Genomic DNA, 18,576 nt, shown 5'->3' with positions numbered 1-18,576 from the left:
ATTTTTGAGGAGGACATCGCAAGAGGTCTGAGTAAAAAAGATAAGGTAGAAAATGTAGAAGAAGAATGGGAGAATGTTAAAAAGGAAATTCTTAAATCAGCAGAAGCAAACTTAGGCGGAATAAAGAGAACTGGTAGAAAACCTTGGGTTTCAGACGATATATTGCAGCTGATGGATGAACGTAGGAAATATAAGAATGCTAGTGATGAAGAAAGTAAAAGGAACTATCGGCAATTAAGAAATGCTATAAACAGGAAGTACAAACTGGCGAAAGAAGAGTGGATTAAAGAAAAGTGTTCAGAAGTGGAAAGAGAAATGAACATTGGTAAAATAGACGGAGCATACAGGAAAGTTAAGGAAAATTTTGGGGTACATAAATTAAAATCTAATAATGTGTTAAACAAAGATGGTACACCTATATATAATACGAAAGGTAAAGTCGATAGATGGGTGGAATATATTGAAGAGTTATACGGAGGAAATGAATTAGAAAATGGTTTTATAGAGGAAGAAGAGGAAGTTGAGGAGGATGAAATGGGAGAAACAATACTGAGATCTGAATTTAAGAGAGCATTAAAAGATTTAAATGGCAGAAAGGCTCCTGGAATAGACGGAATACCTGTAGAATTACTGCGCAGTGCAGGGGAGGAGGCGATTGATAGATTATACAAACTGGCGTGTAATATTTATGAAAAAGGGGAATTTCCGTCAGACTTCAAAAAAAGTGTTATAGTAATGATACCAAAGAAATCAGGGGCAGATAAATGTGAAGAATACAGAACAATTAGTTTAACTAGTCATGCATCAAAAATCTTAACTAGAATTCTATACAGAAGAATTGAGAGGAGAGTGGAGGAAGTGTTAGGAGAAGACCAATTTGGTTTCAGGAAAAGTATAGGGACAAGGGAAGCAATTTTAGGCCTCAGATTAATAGTAGAAGGAAGATTAAAGAAAAACAAACCAACATACTTGGCGTTTATAGACCTAGAAAAGGCATTCGATAACGGAGACTGGAATAAAATGTTCAGCATTTTAAAAAAATTAGGGTTCAAATACAGAGATAGAAGAACAATTGCTAACATGTACAGGAACCAAACAGCAACAATAACAATTGAAGAACATAAGAAAGAAGCCCTAATAAGAAAGGGAGTCCGACAAGGATGTTCCCTATCTCCGTTACTTTTTAATCTTTACATGGAACTAGCAGTTAATGATATTAAAGAACAATTTAGATTCGGAGTAACAGTACAAGGTGAAAAGATAAAAAACCTACGATTTGCCGATGATATAGTAATTCTAGCCGAGAGTAAAAAGGATTTAGAAGAAACAATGAACGGCATAGATGAAGTCCTACGCAAGAACTATCGCATGAAAATAAACAAGAACAAAACAAAAGTAATGAAATGTAGTAGAAATAACAAAGATGGACCGCTGAATGTGAAAATAGGAGGAGAAAAGATTATGGAGGTAGAAGAATTTTGTTATTTGGGAAGTAGAATTACTAAAGATGGACGAAGCACGAGCGATATAAAATGCCGAATAGCACAAGCTAAACGAGCCTTCAGTAAGAAATATAAGTTGTTTACACCAAAAATTAATTTAAATGTCAGGAAAAGATTTTTGAAAGTGTATGTTTGGAGTGTCGCATGTTTGACAATCGGAGTATCTGAGAAGAAAAGGTTAGAAGCTTTTGAAATGTGGTGCTATAGGAGAATGTTAAAAATCAGATGGGTGGATAAAGTGACAAATGAGGAGGTATTGCGGCAAATAGATGAAGAAAGAAGCATTTGGAAAAATATAGTTAAAAGAAGAGACAGACTTATAGGCCACATACTAAGGCATCCTGGAATAGTCGCTTTAATTTTGGAAGGAAAGGTAGAAGGGAAAAATTGTGTAGGCAGGCCACGTTTGGAATATGTAAAACAAATTGTTAGGGATGTAGGATGTAGAGGGTATACTGAAATGAAACGACTAGCACTAGATAGGGAATCTTGGAGAGCTGCATCAAACCAGTCAAATGACTGAAGACAAAAAAAAAAAAAAAACGTTTGTTATTCAATTTAACAAACACAATTATGTTTCTTGGTAAATATTCTAATACAAAAACATAATTTAACAGTTATTGAAAGTTTTGATAGAATTATCTATTCACTATAACACCTTATAAAAAAAGTATACTAAAATATGCAATATAAATAAGTTTTTAACAAAATTTTTGTTCATGTTTTCTATGGAATAATGAAATGTGTATTCACACAAATTGAAAGTTCAATAAATATCAAATAATATTTGTATTAGATAAAATATTTCATCAACAAGCTTTATAGTCCAAACACCTAAAATGGATGGATATTAATGTATTAATATACACATCAGATGGATACTAAATAATATTATTTAAATAAACATATCCTTCTTCCTTAAACTACTGATTGCATTTATTAATGGTTACAGCAAACAATACTAGTTATTATATTCAAATAATATTAAAACACACTCATCAAATTATGTCAACAATTTTAAACTAAATGTAATAAACAATGACAGAATTTATCCCATACTCCTCCCTTTGTGAACTACAATTTTTTCACCTCTGTTTTATGTACATTATTATTTTCACTTGCTGTACTTTATTTAAACTGTTATTTCACGTGAAATATTAGAGTAAAAGAGCTTCTCTGCTCTTTTACAGAGCCTCTCTTTACATTATCAAATAAGCTTTCTTTTCCTGTTTAGTCTCTGGAACCAACATAAGGTATTACTTCAGAGGATGATATCTATGAATGTAATTGAGGTGTAGTCTTGTACAGTACCAGACTGATCATTCCTGAGATGTGTGGTTAATTGAAACCCAACCTCCAAAGAAAGGGGATGCTACTGGAAAGCTGGCAGGCAAGATGGTATTGGTCACAGGTGGGTAGGTGAGCCTGGAGGCTAATCCCGGAGTTGAAGTTGTGGCTGACAAGACATGGAGAACTATCATTTGAGCCAACACAATTGTTGTCCAGCCACGGCTGTTTCAATAAATATCAGAGAGGAAGTAGAAGAGGTCAGATCAGTGTGTGCTTCTATTGCAAGAACAGTGACTCTGCAGATCACACCAGCTTCTATTGCGCCAGGTGGACTGAGAATAGAAGGGAGGTTCTTGTGGTAATTGGTGAGGTTATATCTGACAATATCGTAGCAGCTATGCTGCATGGTCCTAGAAATTGGGCCTTGATCCCTGGCATGATTGGTGATATTCTGAAAATGAAGGCTTTTGAAGGACTATAATACAAGGAAAATGGTGGATGAAGAGAGTCTGGAGGGGAAGAGGAGTAATTGGGCAAGACAGGGGATTGCAAAAGACCATACACCCGGTGGGGGTACTCCCTTCAAAGGCCCCCATTGGAGGCAAGGCAAGGAGAAGACCTAGTCCTGGCGGTGCTGCTGGAAATGGCATGGCCATGCCCACTCAGATGGTTAGAGGCAGCGGCAACTGAAAATACCCCAGACCCGGTGGGGATCCCCTTCCAGGGAGACCATGACTAGAGGCGAGGCATGCAGAAGACCTAGTCCCGGCAGCCCAGTGCTGGAAATGGCGTAGCTAGGCCCAGTATGGCCATTGTGGTGGTTAGAGGTATTGGCATCCCCCTCACAAGCTAAGTTATGCTAGAAAAGTAGGTACAGCCTTTGGAAGGCGGGTTGACTAGAGAAAAAAACACCGGTATCCATGACCTAGTATTCAAATCTGTGTAAAAAATTTTACGGCTTTACATAGTAAAGGCTATTTTATCATAGCCTTTACTATGATTTGGACCTTAGTACTATTGACTTATTTGTCAACTATCGACTTAGAAATCAACTGATTTGTGATGACAAATGGAAAACTAAAGAATATCTAATTGGGGTATCAAATTTAAAATTATAATCAAAAGTTCCCAACAACTCTGGGCTCATAACCAGAAAATAATAACATTTAAATTGGTTTCTTCACAAGAAATTCTTGCTTTTATTTTTTAGAGTAAGCAAAAATTTAAAGAAGTTATTTACATTTTTCAACAGAATGACAAATTATATTGTCAATATCTATTTTTATAGTGATATTTTTAATTATTAAATTTTAATTTATTACAGCAAGATAAAATTAATAAAATTAATCCAGTTTAGATCAAGTAGAATTATTTCATTTTATTTAAGAAATGAAAACTAGTTTTTTAATTTAAAGTGACACTTCAATCATTTTTGCCATAACCTTGTTTTTTATGAACGTTTTTGAATAAACAAGGTGTCTGTTTTTGCCATGAAACGCTTAAAATTTTTTGTACAACATTTAAATAAACCAGCCGTTGCAAAGATATTAACAATTAAAACGTTTATATGGCCACTGTGATCAAGTTCATTATTTTTATATAAATAAACCTCTAGGTACTTAATAGTATACATTTCAGCTGATATAATTTGTGAGAAATAAATATCTATGTAAAAAATACAAAATGGTGGATAGCAGATAGTGTTTCCAGACATATTATAAAGTTTTTTACCCTGTATATTTGTGTTTCTGAGTGTAAGGAAATTAATTAAGCAGATATACAATTGTCAGAAGGAATCTTTGACAGAAGTTTATATTGCATACAATTAAGAGAATCAATATTATGTAAATTATTGTATTTAAGTAATTTTATAATCTAACTTCACCTGAGATTTTACTTATTTGCAATTACATACTGGACATTTTAAATTAATCAATTTATGAACTAAACAAACTAAAAATTTAAAACAGCAAAAAAATTCTGCTGAATAAAACTCAATAATTAACATATACAAAACCGAGTTAAAAAATTATACATTATATATTTAAGTATAATCACACAAGAGTATATATATATATATATATATATATATATATATATATATATATATATATATATATTCTTGCTATCAACATGAAATTTGGTAAACATATTTTGTACATGGTATACACAAAACCACACAGACTGTCAGCAAATCCACAGTATTTTACTAAATATTAAAATAATCCATGCATTTTGTTCAATGTAAATTGCGCAGTATAAAAAGGTGAAATATACTTAATACTATCTTTAACAAATCCAAAAGATGCTAAAATGCAACTATTTTTTGAAGCAAGTAAACAATGCCACCAACAAATCTATTGTGGAAGAGTAGGGTATCAAACTCAAGAGTAGGGTATGTACAAATAATATTACATTTCTTTTCTGATCGATGTCACTAAATTATATACATTTATATTCACCTATGTATTTATTACATTCAGATCATCATAATGTGAAATCAAAATATTAAAAATTGTTTTTTTTTATCTTCAGAAACATTTAATTAGAATTTTGAAGAGAAACTTTATTGTACAAAACTTAATAGAAAAGGTACAATTAAAGTTAAAATAAAATTTCAAGAACTATCATTTTACAAAAAAGCAGACTTTTAGTAGCCATTTTCCTAGATTACAACAGAAATAGCTTGAACTCTATGGATGTATTTTATACCAACGTATATTGCATATGTAAAACAATATTTTTGTAATGTCTTCACCTAATAACATTAATGTGTGTAAATTACAGCAAGCAATATTTATATTCTAAATGACTGTAATACAATAAAGAAAAAAAAGATAAATTATGAACATTTACTAAATTATAACAATAAATTATTAAATAGTCAAATATTTAGATACTCAGAAAGAATTAATGATAATAATTACAAAAAACATAATTAAATACATCATAGTTTCAGCAAAAAAATGAATTATACATAAATTACAAAATAATCTAATTATATAAATTTGAATAACTACAAAAGGCATCCCATGTGATAATTATAATCACACACCTTCAAGATGCCATATAAGTATAATGCAGGTCAATAAGGACGCCAATGGGTAAAGGCATGCTGAATAAATTGGTTTTTATATACCCATAAGTAATAAATTTAAAAGTTAAATAATATTGTTAACTTTATGTAGGTAACAGGTTGGTGGAGTTTACTAGCTGTAACCATAGCAAATACAATTACTGAAAGTTAATTACTAAATAAATTAATTTTAGATAAACTGTATTTATTAATCTTGAATACAAATTATTTCCTGATGAATACATATTTCTCATAGTCACATTATGAACTTATCTAAAAACATAAATAAAAATCAAATCTATCCACAAATTATTTAACAAAGCTCATGTGGTTTGCAAGTGTTAATATGTAAGAAAAAATGGAAAATTCATGCTTTCAAAAAAAAAAATTATTTCAAATAAGTTATTTATTCATAAAAATAAAATATTTTTTTATAAGTAAGCATATATTTGCCGATGTAAATGTACCATAATATGAATAGGTAACTTGTCTGGCAAACCCATTCCCAAGAATAAAAATATTCTATGCCAGGCTTATAGGGGAAACTGAGGAGTCAAATGGTTTCCTTCACAAGCCAAATATACTATTGTGTACTATATGACAGGCAACACTGAAAAACATGTGATGTTCAACCCTACAAAAGACATTCAATTTATTCATCATAGGACTGACTATATAACAAATATTACAATCAGAGAAAGCAACTCAGACTAATATTTGATTGTATGTCTATCACAGCCATAAGAAGGAATTGTTGAAGTTACTGTTTTACAACAAATACGTCTTTTTCTATTGAAAAAATTAATAAGTTAGAATGAAATAAGTAAATCTAATTTTAATGGATTAAAAATAAACCAAAAAAAATCTTAATGGGAATTTGCAAACTTAATTTTAAAACACAACGCTCAAGAATTTGGCATTATTCTTTTAACACCATTAACACTTTGATTAGTTCTATTGTAAACATTGTTTATGAATTATGGTTTAAAAAAAAATTAATCCTAACTTGAGGGCTAAACGAGTTTTTCAATTTTTTTTTCCAATTCAGTATGACTGTATTTTTATATTAATATTTGTGCTAACAAAAGTTTTTGCTAGCATAAAATAGAATTTTAGTAAATATCTTTTTTCAACATATTGGCTGAAAATCAAAATTATAAAGGCTTGTATCTATAAATCTTGTGTCCTCCTATAAAGTAGTATTAGTTATATAACATAAATGCTATTTATAATATAATCATTTAATGTCTGAGGAATAAAAGTGGAAAAGATTTTACACTCAATGAAAAACGTACTACACTACAAGCTAAAATAAAGTCAGTGTGTACAAAACAATTATGAAAATGGTTCCTATTAATTATTAATAATTTCATTACATTTAGTAGAGGAAATAAAAACAGGCAAAAAAATAACAACTTGCATTACAGTGCACAGGTGTAAAATTTTTGTTCAAAATAAAATGTTTAATTATTTAACCAAAAAAATAATTACAAAGATACTGAAGATTAAAAAATTAAAGATGGCTGCCATTTTGAAATCTTCTAAGCTGACATTGTCAAAAATTTTTATTTTGCAGGCTAAAGACACTAGTCTTAGATTTGCCTAATTTTTTTGTTGAAAATCACAAAATGGTATCCAGAAGGAAAACAAAGCAAAATAGGACTTATGTCGATATTAAACTTTTTGCTAATTTTGGTGCCCTGAATCATTTCTGGAAGTTTGGCTTTTTCCGAAACGCTCCATATTCCTAACATACTATCACTGATGAGTTTTTTTTATTAATTTTAATAAAAAAATATAATTTGACATTGTAATTATCAAGTAATTACATATTCCTTTATTTAATTGTAAAAAAAAAATTAATTACTGTCATTATGTAACTAATATTTGAATATGGTCATTATAACTTAATAAATTATTTCTGCAACTATAATTATAAAAAAAGAAATGAGCACACATACACACCCTAATACATATATGCCAGATAAAATAAACTACTGCATACCACTAGTGGCAGATAATTTTAAAATCTATACAATTACTACTAATATTCTAATACAAATTTATGACATCAAGTTTTAAATATTTAATTATGTATAAAGATAAACAAACCATAACCATTATTGCAATAAAGTGAATATTATATTCATTTAGAAACAGACGATGAGATACACATTAAAAACTCTTAAACTAAAAAAATAAAGTAAATTGATAAAAAAATTTGACCAGGTAATTTACAAAATAACAAATAATAGTTAAACAATTTTTTTATGTCAATAAATTGTTGCTGTTTATGTACACTAAATTTATTAACTGAAATATTTATTTTAAAATAAAAATATTTTTATAAAAAGGTAGAAAAAGGGAGTTATGCACTTGAATATATATAAAAAAAGAAAAAAACAAATTAAATGTACATATTAAGTTAATATAATAAATTTTAAACAATGTTGGCTGTATTCATTTTGTTTATATTGTGATGTCTGACCAATATAATCATTTAATGATAGTTCAATAAATGATGAGAAGCATTATTTCCACTTTTTCTCAGATATAATTACTACACAAATAATTTACTTATTTTTAATATTTAATGAAAGTTATAATTGTGAATCAAACATGAGTGGGATCTAAACATCAAAGATACTTGGATGACTTCTATTTAACTAAAAATAGTTCACAATTTATAATGATCAATATTACTCATTTTGTCTTTTGTTTAATTTTACCAAAATATTAAGGGTTGGTTGTGAGTAATTTAAAGTGAATAAATAGATAGACGATAATTGAAATTATCAAGTATGAGATTGATTATCTCATCAATCAATACCACATCAATATTTTTTATTGTTAAAAAATATTAGTATTGCTGATCAATTACTTGTAATATATCTGAATTCTACTAAAAATACATATCATTAAAATGACCCATGCATAGTCGGGCAAGCTCTCAAGTGTATAGAACTTGTATTACTGATTATTACACTAGAGGCCAAAATCCAATTGTTACATTGTATAAAGACAAATCATTCACAGTACATCTGCAATTGGTCTGCTCAGTTAACAGATTCAGCCTTGAACTGATTACATCCACAAAGAAAAGAAAGAAAACAGTGGAATTAGATACTGCTTAAATAGTAACAAGTGAAAAGAGAAAATTAATATTCCCTAAAATAACATTAAAAAATTAGTTTTAATAAAATAACAGTACTATTATTATAAAAAAAACATGAAAATTTTCACATTTATCTTATGACTTGCAGAGCATAGTTTACACCTAAGCTAGCATGTGGTGTTAGTACATCTTTGGGGAAGAATGAAGTTAAGTTAAGTAGTGGGTTTCTGATAAAACAATCATAAACCCTACAAAAGGTTTACCACTTTCTCATTCAGGAGCCTCCAGAAAACCTGAACAATTTCTTTAAAAAAATTGAAGATCTTTTTAAAAAATAACTCTGACTCTATAGTGAAGACTTTGGAAGAATTATGCAAACATTCAATGAGGCTGTTAGGCATCTTTTCCTAAAATGTGAGGGGGGTTTCAATATAAACATTGATATTTCAATATAACATTGATAAACAAATTTGATATTTGCCGTTAAAGATCCTCTTTCCAGTTGATGGATGTGCAGTTTAATTGAGATTCTGCATCTTTTTAAGACATACAGCTAAGGTTGAAGGATCAGAATAGACACATAAAAAATTCTTTTAGGCTGAGGTATTTGAGCTTACTCACTCCTCTAATATAAATTGACAATCTTTGCAATCTATACATAAATTCATCCTTAATGTTTAAATAATACTTTAAAAATTTATGAAATAAAAAAATTGTAAATTGTTATAATAATTAAAACAAGAATAATATTCATTCAAATAAAATAATCAAAAAAGTAAATAAAAATTCAATATCACAGATTTCAGTGATTTAATCAACAGATTAGTAAACAAAATTTAACAATGAATAACTATAACATAATAAAGAATAGCATTTAAGAATAAATAAATTTATTAAAAATATACTGTCAAAGTAACATAATAAATTTACCATAAGATTTTTATCATTTTATTAGTCAATTATATTTCAAGTTATGTCATTAACATATTTTAATAATGATCTCTGTTAAGTTGGGTTTCAATCAATGTAATATCATAATTGTTTGCCTGATAATCATATGGCATGTTTTCCAAGTAGATTATATAAACATTAGTAAATGTTTATGCACGCGCACACACACACATTAATATATATATAATATATATATATATAGTGTGGCTTTCAATATAAATATTGAGTTGGCTTAATTAAACACGTGCAAATGAAGTAAAAATGACTCACAAATATGGTACACTATTAATTTGTGATGAGGGATTGATAAAATTATCTGGTTTTCACCATAAATTCCAGATTCCTTTATCTGCTAAATTAGTCTCTTAATAATTAGTATTATGTGTATTTTATAAATAATATAATTAAAACCCACCTGGTTGTCAAAAAATACAATATTAAATGTAAAGTGTAAATAGTCAAAGCAAATTTATATATATATATATATATATATATATATATAAATTTGCTTAATGCTAATCTATATATATACACACACAATAAAAAAATTATGTGAGTTGGTTATTTTTAATTGTCAACCCCTAAGCATCATTATACTAGCATGGGACTGATTCTTGGATCAAATGCAGTTTTTTTCATCCAAGAACGACTCTTCTCAAATTTTTATATCAATCTTAATTTAACTTTTCTTTAACTGGCCTAATGCTATAAAAATATAAAACTTATTTTTTATCAGTATCATATGATTGATATCTATTGTAGATTTCTTATAACATTAACTTTCTAATACTTAACTTAATTCATCTGTCAGTAGTTTTCTAACAATTATCTAATGATTTAATTTCTATTTTATAAAGTTTATATTTTTTAGACACAATGATTCAAATATTCAGACTCAATGATTCAAACCAGGCTATATAAAAAATAATGTAAAGTATGACAAGTCAACAATTAAATTAATTTAATTTGATTACAGTACTGCTCTTATCATTAATACAAAACACTTACCTTACAGCAACAATGTACTGCAGGATAGACCCAATGACTAAAATAAAAATTATGATCCCAAGAGAATGTCCTTGCAGCAAAACAAATACTAAGTATGTTATACTAGTCTTTTATACATAATTACTTCTTCCCTACAAACACTAATACTTTCATGTTTCTTTATTGGCAGCTATAATGAAAAACTTTTAAAGTGTGATAAGTACAGAATATTATTATAAGTTTGTAATACTTCCACCCAGTACACTACCACTGAATTTCTGTATAAATCATGTTATTTTTACATTAAAAAAAAAATATATGTATATATAATTTTTACAATAATTTATTCTGTAAAAAAAAATTAACATAATTATAATTTATAAGTTGGCCATAATCTTACAGTAAGCAATCCTTAAGAGACTGAATACTAAAAATACTTTTGAATCAAAATATTCAAAAGTATAGTTTAAAAAATTATGATTCTTAAGACATGCCACTAGACAGACTTTAATGAACGTGTGTAGATAGAAATATTTTCATAAATATTTGAATGAGATTTCTAAGTACTGTTTTTACAAGGGACTCTATAATTAACAAGACAAGTTGATGAGAAAAACCTGTTCACTCAGTGACAATGAGAGTCAAGTTGGCAACCTTGGAATACATTTAATCAGCTGTTCGATCATAATTAATCTAACATAACCTCTTTTGTTGATTTCAGAATAACAGCTCCAATTGAAACTTGTTTTATCATTCAGTGATAAAACTTTTGCTATCAGCAGGTATGAAACAGGCAGAAATTTACTCAAGAATGTTGGAAAAAGTGTTTAAACTGCTGTAACGTGTACAAGTGAGTGGAACAGTTTAATTCAGGCAGAACAAGTGTGACAGATCATCGCCCAAGACAACCAGTTGAAGTTTTCGACTGCTGCGTTGCAAAATTGCATAAATGATCTTATTTGCCAAGTCAAGCGAGTCAAAATTTCCCAAATTGCTAGTTTGTGTAAAATTATTGTTGGAACAACGCATTCAATCATTCATCACATGTTGAATTATTATATGATGAGTTTCAAGACAGTTGACTAACACTCATAAAAGACACCTGGATTTGCATTTGTTCTTAGCTCAAAGAATGGTTTGAAGTGGAAGGTATGACTTTCCATGTAAGAAGAAATGTGGATACATCGTTTTGAGCCTGAATCCAAATGGCAAAGTCTTAAGTGGAAACATCCGGATTTGACCACAAAAAAAATTCAAAACTCATGCGTCAGCCAGTAAAGTGAGTCTTCTGGGGCTCGCAAGACCTATGACTATTTAGAAGAACAACATAACATGAGACCCGCAATAGGGTGAAAACATCAGGGTACTCTCTCAAAAGGTGCTGTCTTGCATGACGTGTTGTCATGCACGTGAAGGTGCGTGTTGCACCTTCACATCGCTCATAGAAAGGGAGAAAAATCTGAGAAGTTGGGTTGGGAGGTGTTGTCACATCCTCTTACAGCCCAGACCTCGCCCCATCTGATTTTCATTTGTTCAGCCTGCTCAAAATGTTTTACAGGACAAGATGTTTGATGACAATGAAGCAGTCAAAAAAATGGAACACGAATGGTTCAAACAACTTAGTAAAGACTTCTACGCTGTGAGAATCAGAAAGCTCACAGAATGGTGGATAAGTATCTAAATGTTTCTGGAGACTATGCTGAAAAGTAATGTAAGTTTCATTGTCATTGAATAATCGTTTTTTCTCTACATCAATTTATCTCTTTAATTATCGAATGTCCCTCATACATTCACTTTTAATTTTTTTTTGTAAAACAAAGAAACAAATCAATAAACAAATAAACTGTTAGAATATTAAGGCATTTTTACTTTAAGTACAGTATTATAAACTGAACAACCATTAAGAGAAATATTATATATTAAACTCACATTTCAACTGAGAATCTTTTTTTGCAATGTTAAATATTCTTTTTCTTTAAAAAATCACAGTTTACAATATTTTTAATAATGTCAATACTAATCACAATATAGACAGTATAGTTATATTTCTTAAAAAAAGGGAAAAAAAGAATTGTGCATAAAAATTATTTAACAAATCTTGATCATATTTTATTTATTATTTTTTTTGTAATAATTAAAACAAGTTATATACATTTGTAAACAAATAAAAACTTTTACTGAGAAAAATGTACTATAAAAAAAATCAATTAAAAATATAAATAAAACATACTTTTCATTCAAATAAAAACTTATTCATGCTTTTTGCAGTATATATATCCTTTAAAGAAAATATATACGTATTTAAATATTTTGATAAGTTAAATACTATTTTTTTTTCTACAAAATAAAATTGATAACAGTTAATTTGTTACAAACTAATGCGATTAAACTTAATCATTTTACATGTGTATGTATATTTTAATATAAATATATAAAAAACTGTTCCAAAAAAAGTTCACTTAAAACCTGAAAGTATCACACAATCTTTCTTCTTCTGCAGCTCTTCAATGTAATAAAGATATATTATAAAGTACTTGATGTTTTTAACACTTACAACATGTGAAACAGAACAACTTAAATAAATATTAAGTATAAATAGAATTAACAGTCAGTTCCTTTTAAATATAAATAATTTTTCTTTTTCCCCTCTTCTAAATTCTTTCTGATCTGATACACACAAATAATAAATTCTACCTACCATTTCTTCTTATGTTCATCCATTGAAACACCACCAGGACCCAGTAAAACGATCATAAGAAGTCCACCCACTACGGATAATGTCTAAAAATATATAAAACAAGGATTACGAAAAAAATAATTATGAAGATATTTTATAGTAGGATTTTAAACATATCACAACATAAACATAAGAAAAATATATACAAGATTAATATTTCCATAAATTTATCAGGACAACATAAAAAACCAGATGGAATATAGCTGGGTAACAGGATATAACTGAAAGTTACATGCTTATTTATTGCAAACTGATATCTCAAATGCACAAAAGTCTAAATGTCGTACTAATTCTTTTAATTGCAGTCTAGACAGTTCCTACACAAACGGGTATCAGTACAAAAATACTAATCATAATAATATTGATATTTTAGGCAAGTTAAAAAAATTAATGAACGGTATGGATATTATACTAACAGTGGCAGTGGGTGTATGTAAGTTAATCTGAATGTAAAAAAAAAAAAAAATACCGTAATGAAACAGGAAGGAAACCAATGAGAGATTAAATACTATATATAGAGGAAACTTTTATACCAGATGTCGAAGAATTTGTTACTCAGGTAATAAAACACAAAGAATGTACTAAAAAAAAAATATCAAAAAAGCAACCTATACAAGGCCTGAAATATTTTAAACAGAAAAGAGATCTGGTGCTATCAAATACAGATTGTGGAATTAAAACCAGAATGCTGAAAAAATATTTATATGGAGTATAGCACACTTTATGGCACTAATCATTCACAACAGGAAAACCAGAAAACAAACAGAAGCTTTGTAGTTTAGAGGTTTAGACAAATATTGAGTAAGTTTATAAAACAATGGACAAGCCTGATAGGAAGGTAAAGAAAATGTAAGATATAAGGTGAAACTGAGCAACAAGAGATTGACACTAAAATAAAAGAATGGGGAAATCCAGCAAACCAGTTAAAAAAAGAGATTAATGTTATAATTTATGTTGATTGTAATTCAGATTTCAACATTATAATACTTTATATAGATTTATTTGTAAAATAAACCTACTAATCTTGAAGAAAGATTTTTTTTATAAAACAGGCTTGGGTATATTCCAGAAATGGAGAAAGAACTGAAAAAGAAAATTTTTGGATTTTGAAAAAATTCATGTGATTAATTTTATAGAAATATGGAATTTAAAAAAAATGAAATTTCTTTTTTGGCAGTCTTTTATTATGCAGAATTTCTGCAGTGTATTTCCTACTAATTACAAATAGCAAGAGTAGTAGAGAAAACTGTGTGCCACCTTACTCAGTATTGATGGATTCTTGATACAATATATGTTGAACTGAACTAGGTAAAACGATACAATACAATATAGTGGAATCAAATAATCAATAAACATATAGATTCATTTGTATATGAATGTGAAGAAAATAACCTAAATGTAACTAGTAAACAATAGGCTTCGTTCATTTTACGTAAATAAATTTTGTTCTAAAACAAAACAGTAAAGTATTTTATTTAATAAATAAAATTGATTCTGGAATGTCAAGCCAAAAAAATTTTAATATACTACTACCACTGTATGCATAGTTCTCTCTGGAAAAACTATGACTAGGAGGAACTCCCACTTAACATTTTTTCTTCTTCAAAACACTTTTAACTATATCTTATCATTATTTAATAAAATACATAATGAAATTAATAAATAAAAACATATAATATACACAAAAACACCAACCAGATGATTGCAACAAATGATAAATAGTTGTAGTTCTCCCTACAGTTATATTGACCCACTTTTTTAAAACTTACAATTTTATGAATAATTGTTACATAAACATGGTTCCACCTAAAAGTAACTTTACTTTCATAAAATTGTAAAACACGCTTGACTGTAACTGTTTCAGAACAAACTAATGCCAAAAGGTTGAGTTAAAATGGGTGTTGTTTTGAACTTGCTCGGTCAATAATACATCTCTACAAAACTTGTTTATCAAAAAATTTTTAAAAACATTTATATGTTTTATAAAAGAAATGGTACAAAGGTAATTTGTGCTTTTAATCATAATCACAGCACTTACTAAATATATTTGTAAAATATAAACACTACCTTGGAGTCTTCTCCAAGGTATACAAGTAGATAACCTGAGCTTTTGGTTTTTTTTTTTTTACTAAGAAAATAAATAAATTATCGTTTAGAAAATAATATAACAGAAAGGTAGATCAAATTGCTCTTAGTCTATTCATAGACAAAATGTAAGAATTTAACAATTTGAAAATTAAAAATTTTCAAGCAATTACATATCAGTAAATTATACTAATCACGATGTAAATTCCTGGTTTTTAATACAACTGAATCAATATACAGCTTATTTTTTGCCAGTACATGTGTGCATATGCGACATATTTGAACATATTAAGTAACCAGATACACACATATACACTAATAAGAAAAATAAAAGTGTCTAAATCTGTAAACAATGACAAGTGATATTGAATGTATTATATTCAGAACTAGCATTACTATGAATGATCAGACACCTGTTAACACAGACGCAAATCAACTATACAAATTTATTCAAGTGTGATTAATGATTGTTTTGTTTCGTAATAATATTCGATTTTTATTTTTAAATGTACAACTAAGCAAGTATTGACTAAGTAACCCATGGTTATTAGCATTTCACTTTCTTTTCCCCTTCCACAACAACTTATTTTTCCACAAGTCATTTTTCTCTACTCAAAGCCACAGAGAAGTACCCTAAAAAAGCCACAAAAAAAGATCCTCAATCTTGTGGAACTTAAAACTTCACAGCAATCCCAAAAATCTACAGGGCTCATTGCACACTCCCACTTCCATAGAGGGATTATACTGAACATTTTAAAGAGTTTTATGTGATTCACTTCCACATGTCACTAATTCCAGAAATAGTGAGGCTGTATTTTAAAGAATGAACTCTGTATCTCTTCTGAAATTGCTCTTAAATTTCTGCACGAAAAGCAATTGGCATTTGAAGCTTTGTAAACAAAAGTTTCAGTAATGCACTACTTACTGTAAAATATATTGCACGGTATATTTACCACAGATGAATAATGTTAAAATATACCATAAATAATGTTGAGATGGATGGGCATATGTAATTAGAGGAGCCTTGAAGGACTGCTATGGAGTCTTGTTGCTATGGAGTCTTGGACTGCTATTTTTTTTGTCTTGTTGACCCATCTGCGAGCAGATGGTTCATCATTAGCCACTCTTTCAGTTTTTCTTTTAACTCTTCGTTCCAAGTTTCTGATAGCCAATCATTGATTCATTTTCAAAATTATGCTCAATTCATAATCCATGTGGTTTTAATTTTTAAGGCTTTAGTGTCTCAGGAAGAGACAACTGAGCTAATATTCCGAGACAAAATAATGTTAAGAAAAAATAAACATAAATTAGAAAATACTACCTTTACAACTGAGTTGGTAGCTCAATTTGCTTCATAAAAAGTAATCTTTAGTTACCCTCACCACATTTACCTTTACAAATAGATTTCAGAATGTATTTTAAGTTCCTATAATTACATGAAGAATATGAAATGCATGGATTCTGCTGATTTATATTTTTCACGCTTAATGATGTCTGCTGAGTTCTCAGTCTGCTTCTCAGAGCACGGACTTATGTTTACACCATAATTCGCCCCATGTCATTTTTCTAACTACTCACTTTCAACAGGGTTTGACAAGTTGTAAGATTCGTCTGTCATTGTTCTCAGATTCGTGTGTATAGCAGTCTGTTTAGAGTAATGTAGCTCTACACAACTCTACAGTCTAGATGTGCAGTGAACTAATATTATTTAAATAAGACAAGTGTTTCAAAGCGAGGTAAGGTAATCCTTTTGGGACTTTGTTTAGGTGCACTTATTTGTTTAGTGATATATTATTAATTAGTTCATTTATTTTTTAGCTGTGAAGCATGAATTCAAAGAAAAGAAAACTAGATGAAAAAAAATTAGGTGATTGTTGGAAAGATGATTATTTCTTCATAAAGCATAATTCCACATTATCATGTTTAATTTGTAAAGAATAGTAGCTGCTTTTAAAGAATCCAACGTTAAATGACATCATGAAAGTAAACATAGCAGCTATTTGAAATTTGATGTGGAAGTGAGAAAATAAAGCTTCCCAGTCTTAAATCTAAATTAAAAGCCTAACAAAGTACATTAATTTCATTGTTACAACTTTCATTTTTAAATATTGTTAAAGCAGGTTATTCTGTTAGATTACCAATTGAAAAAAAAAAAAAATGAAGCCATTTTTGGAAGGGGAATTAGTAAACAAGCAAGCCATTGTAAAGGATATTCAAATATAAGTCTGTCATGTAAAACAAGAACTTTCTGCATTAATGATATTTCATAAGAAATAGTTTTAAATTTGCCTTACAATATTAAACGATTTTATAGCATATTCTTTAGCTTTAGATTAAAGCACAAATATTTCAGACATTTTACAGCTCGCAGTATTTATTTGTGGTGTTACAGGTTACACAAAGATTGTTAAATCCTGCAAGCTTGAATGATACTAAAAAAGTTGAAGATGCAATCCTAACCATAAAAAATGTTGTCTGGTAATGGCTTACATTTTACATTTTACAGCTGTAAGTTGATTGTCAGTGAATTTGAAGGAGAAATTAAGTTATGCCTTAAATTGGCAATGTAGAATTTATTTTACCAGTTTTAGATAGTCGAGTCGCTGTTAGATGAGAATGTTTAAGATGATTTTTTGAGTTATGGAAAGAAATTTAATTTTTTAAGACTAAGGAGAATGTGCCTGTTGCCAAATTAAGAAATGAAGAGTGGTTGCAAGATGTATGTTTCTTGGTAGAGATTACAGAAATCGAATCAGTTAAATATGGAGAGTTTCAGGGTCAGAATAATGTAATTACTGATGCTTGTAATTTCATTAAAGCATTCCAAATTAAA

Source organism: Lycorma delicatula, chromosome 10 (genome assembly GCF_047948215.1).
Source record: "Lycorma delicatula isolate Av1 chromosome 10, ASM4794821v1, whole genome shotgun sequence".
In the NCBI taxonomy this organism is placed as follows: Eukaryota; Metazoa; Arthropoda; class Insecta; order Hemiptera; family Fulgoridae; genus Lycorma; species Lycorma delicatula.
This window is presented reverse-complemented; position numbering follows the sequence as displayed.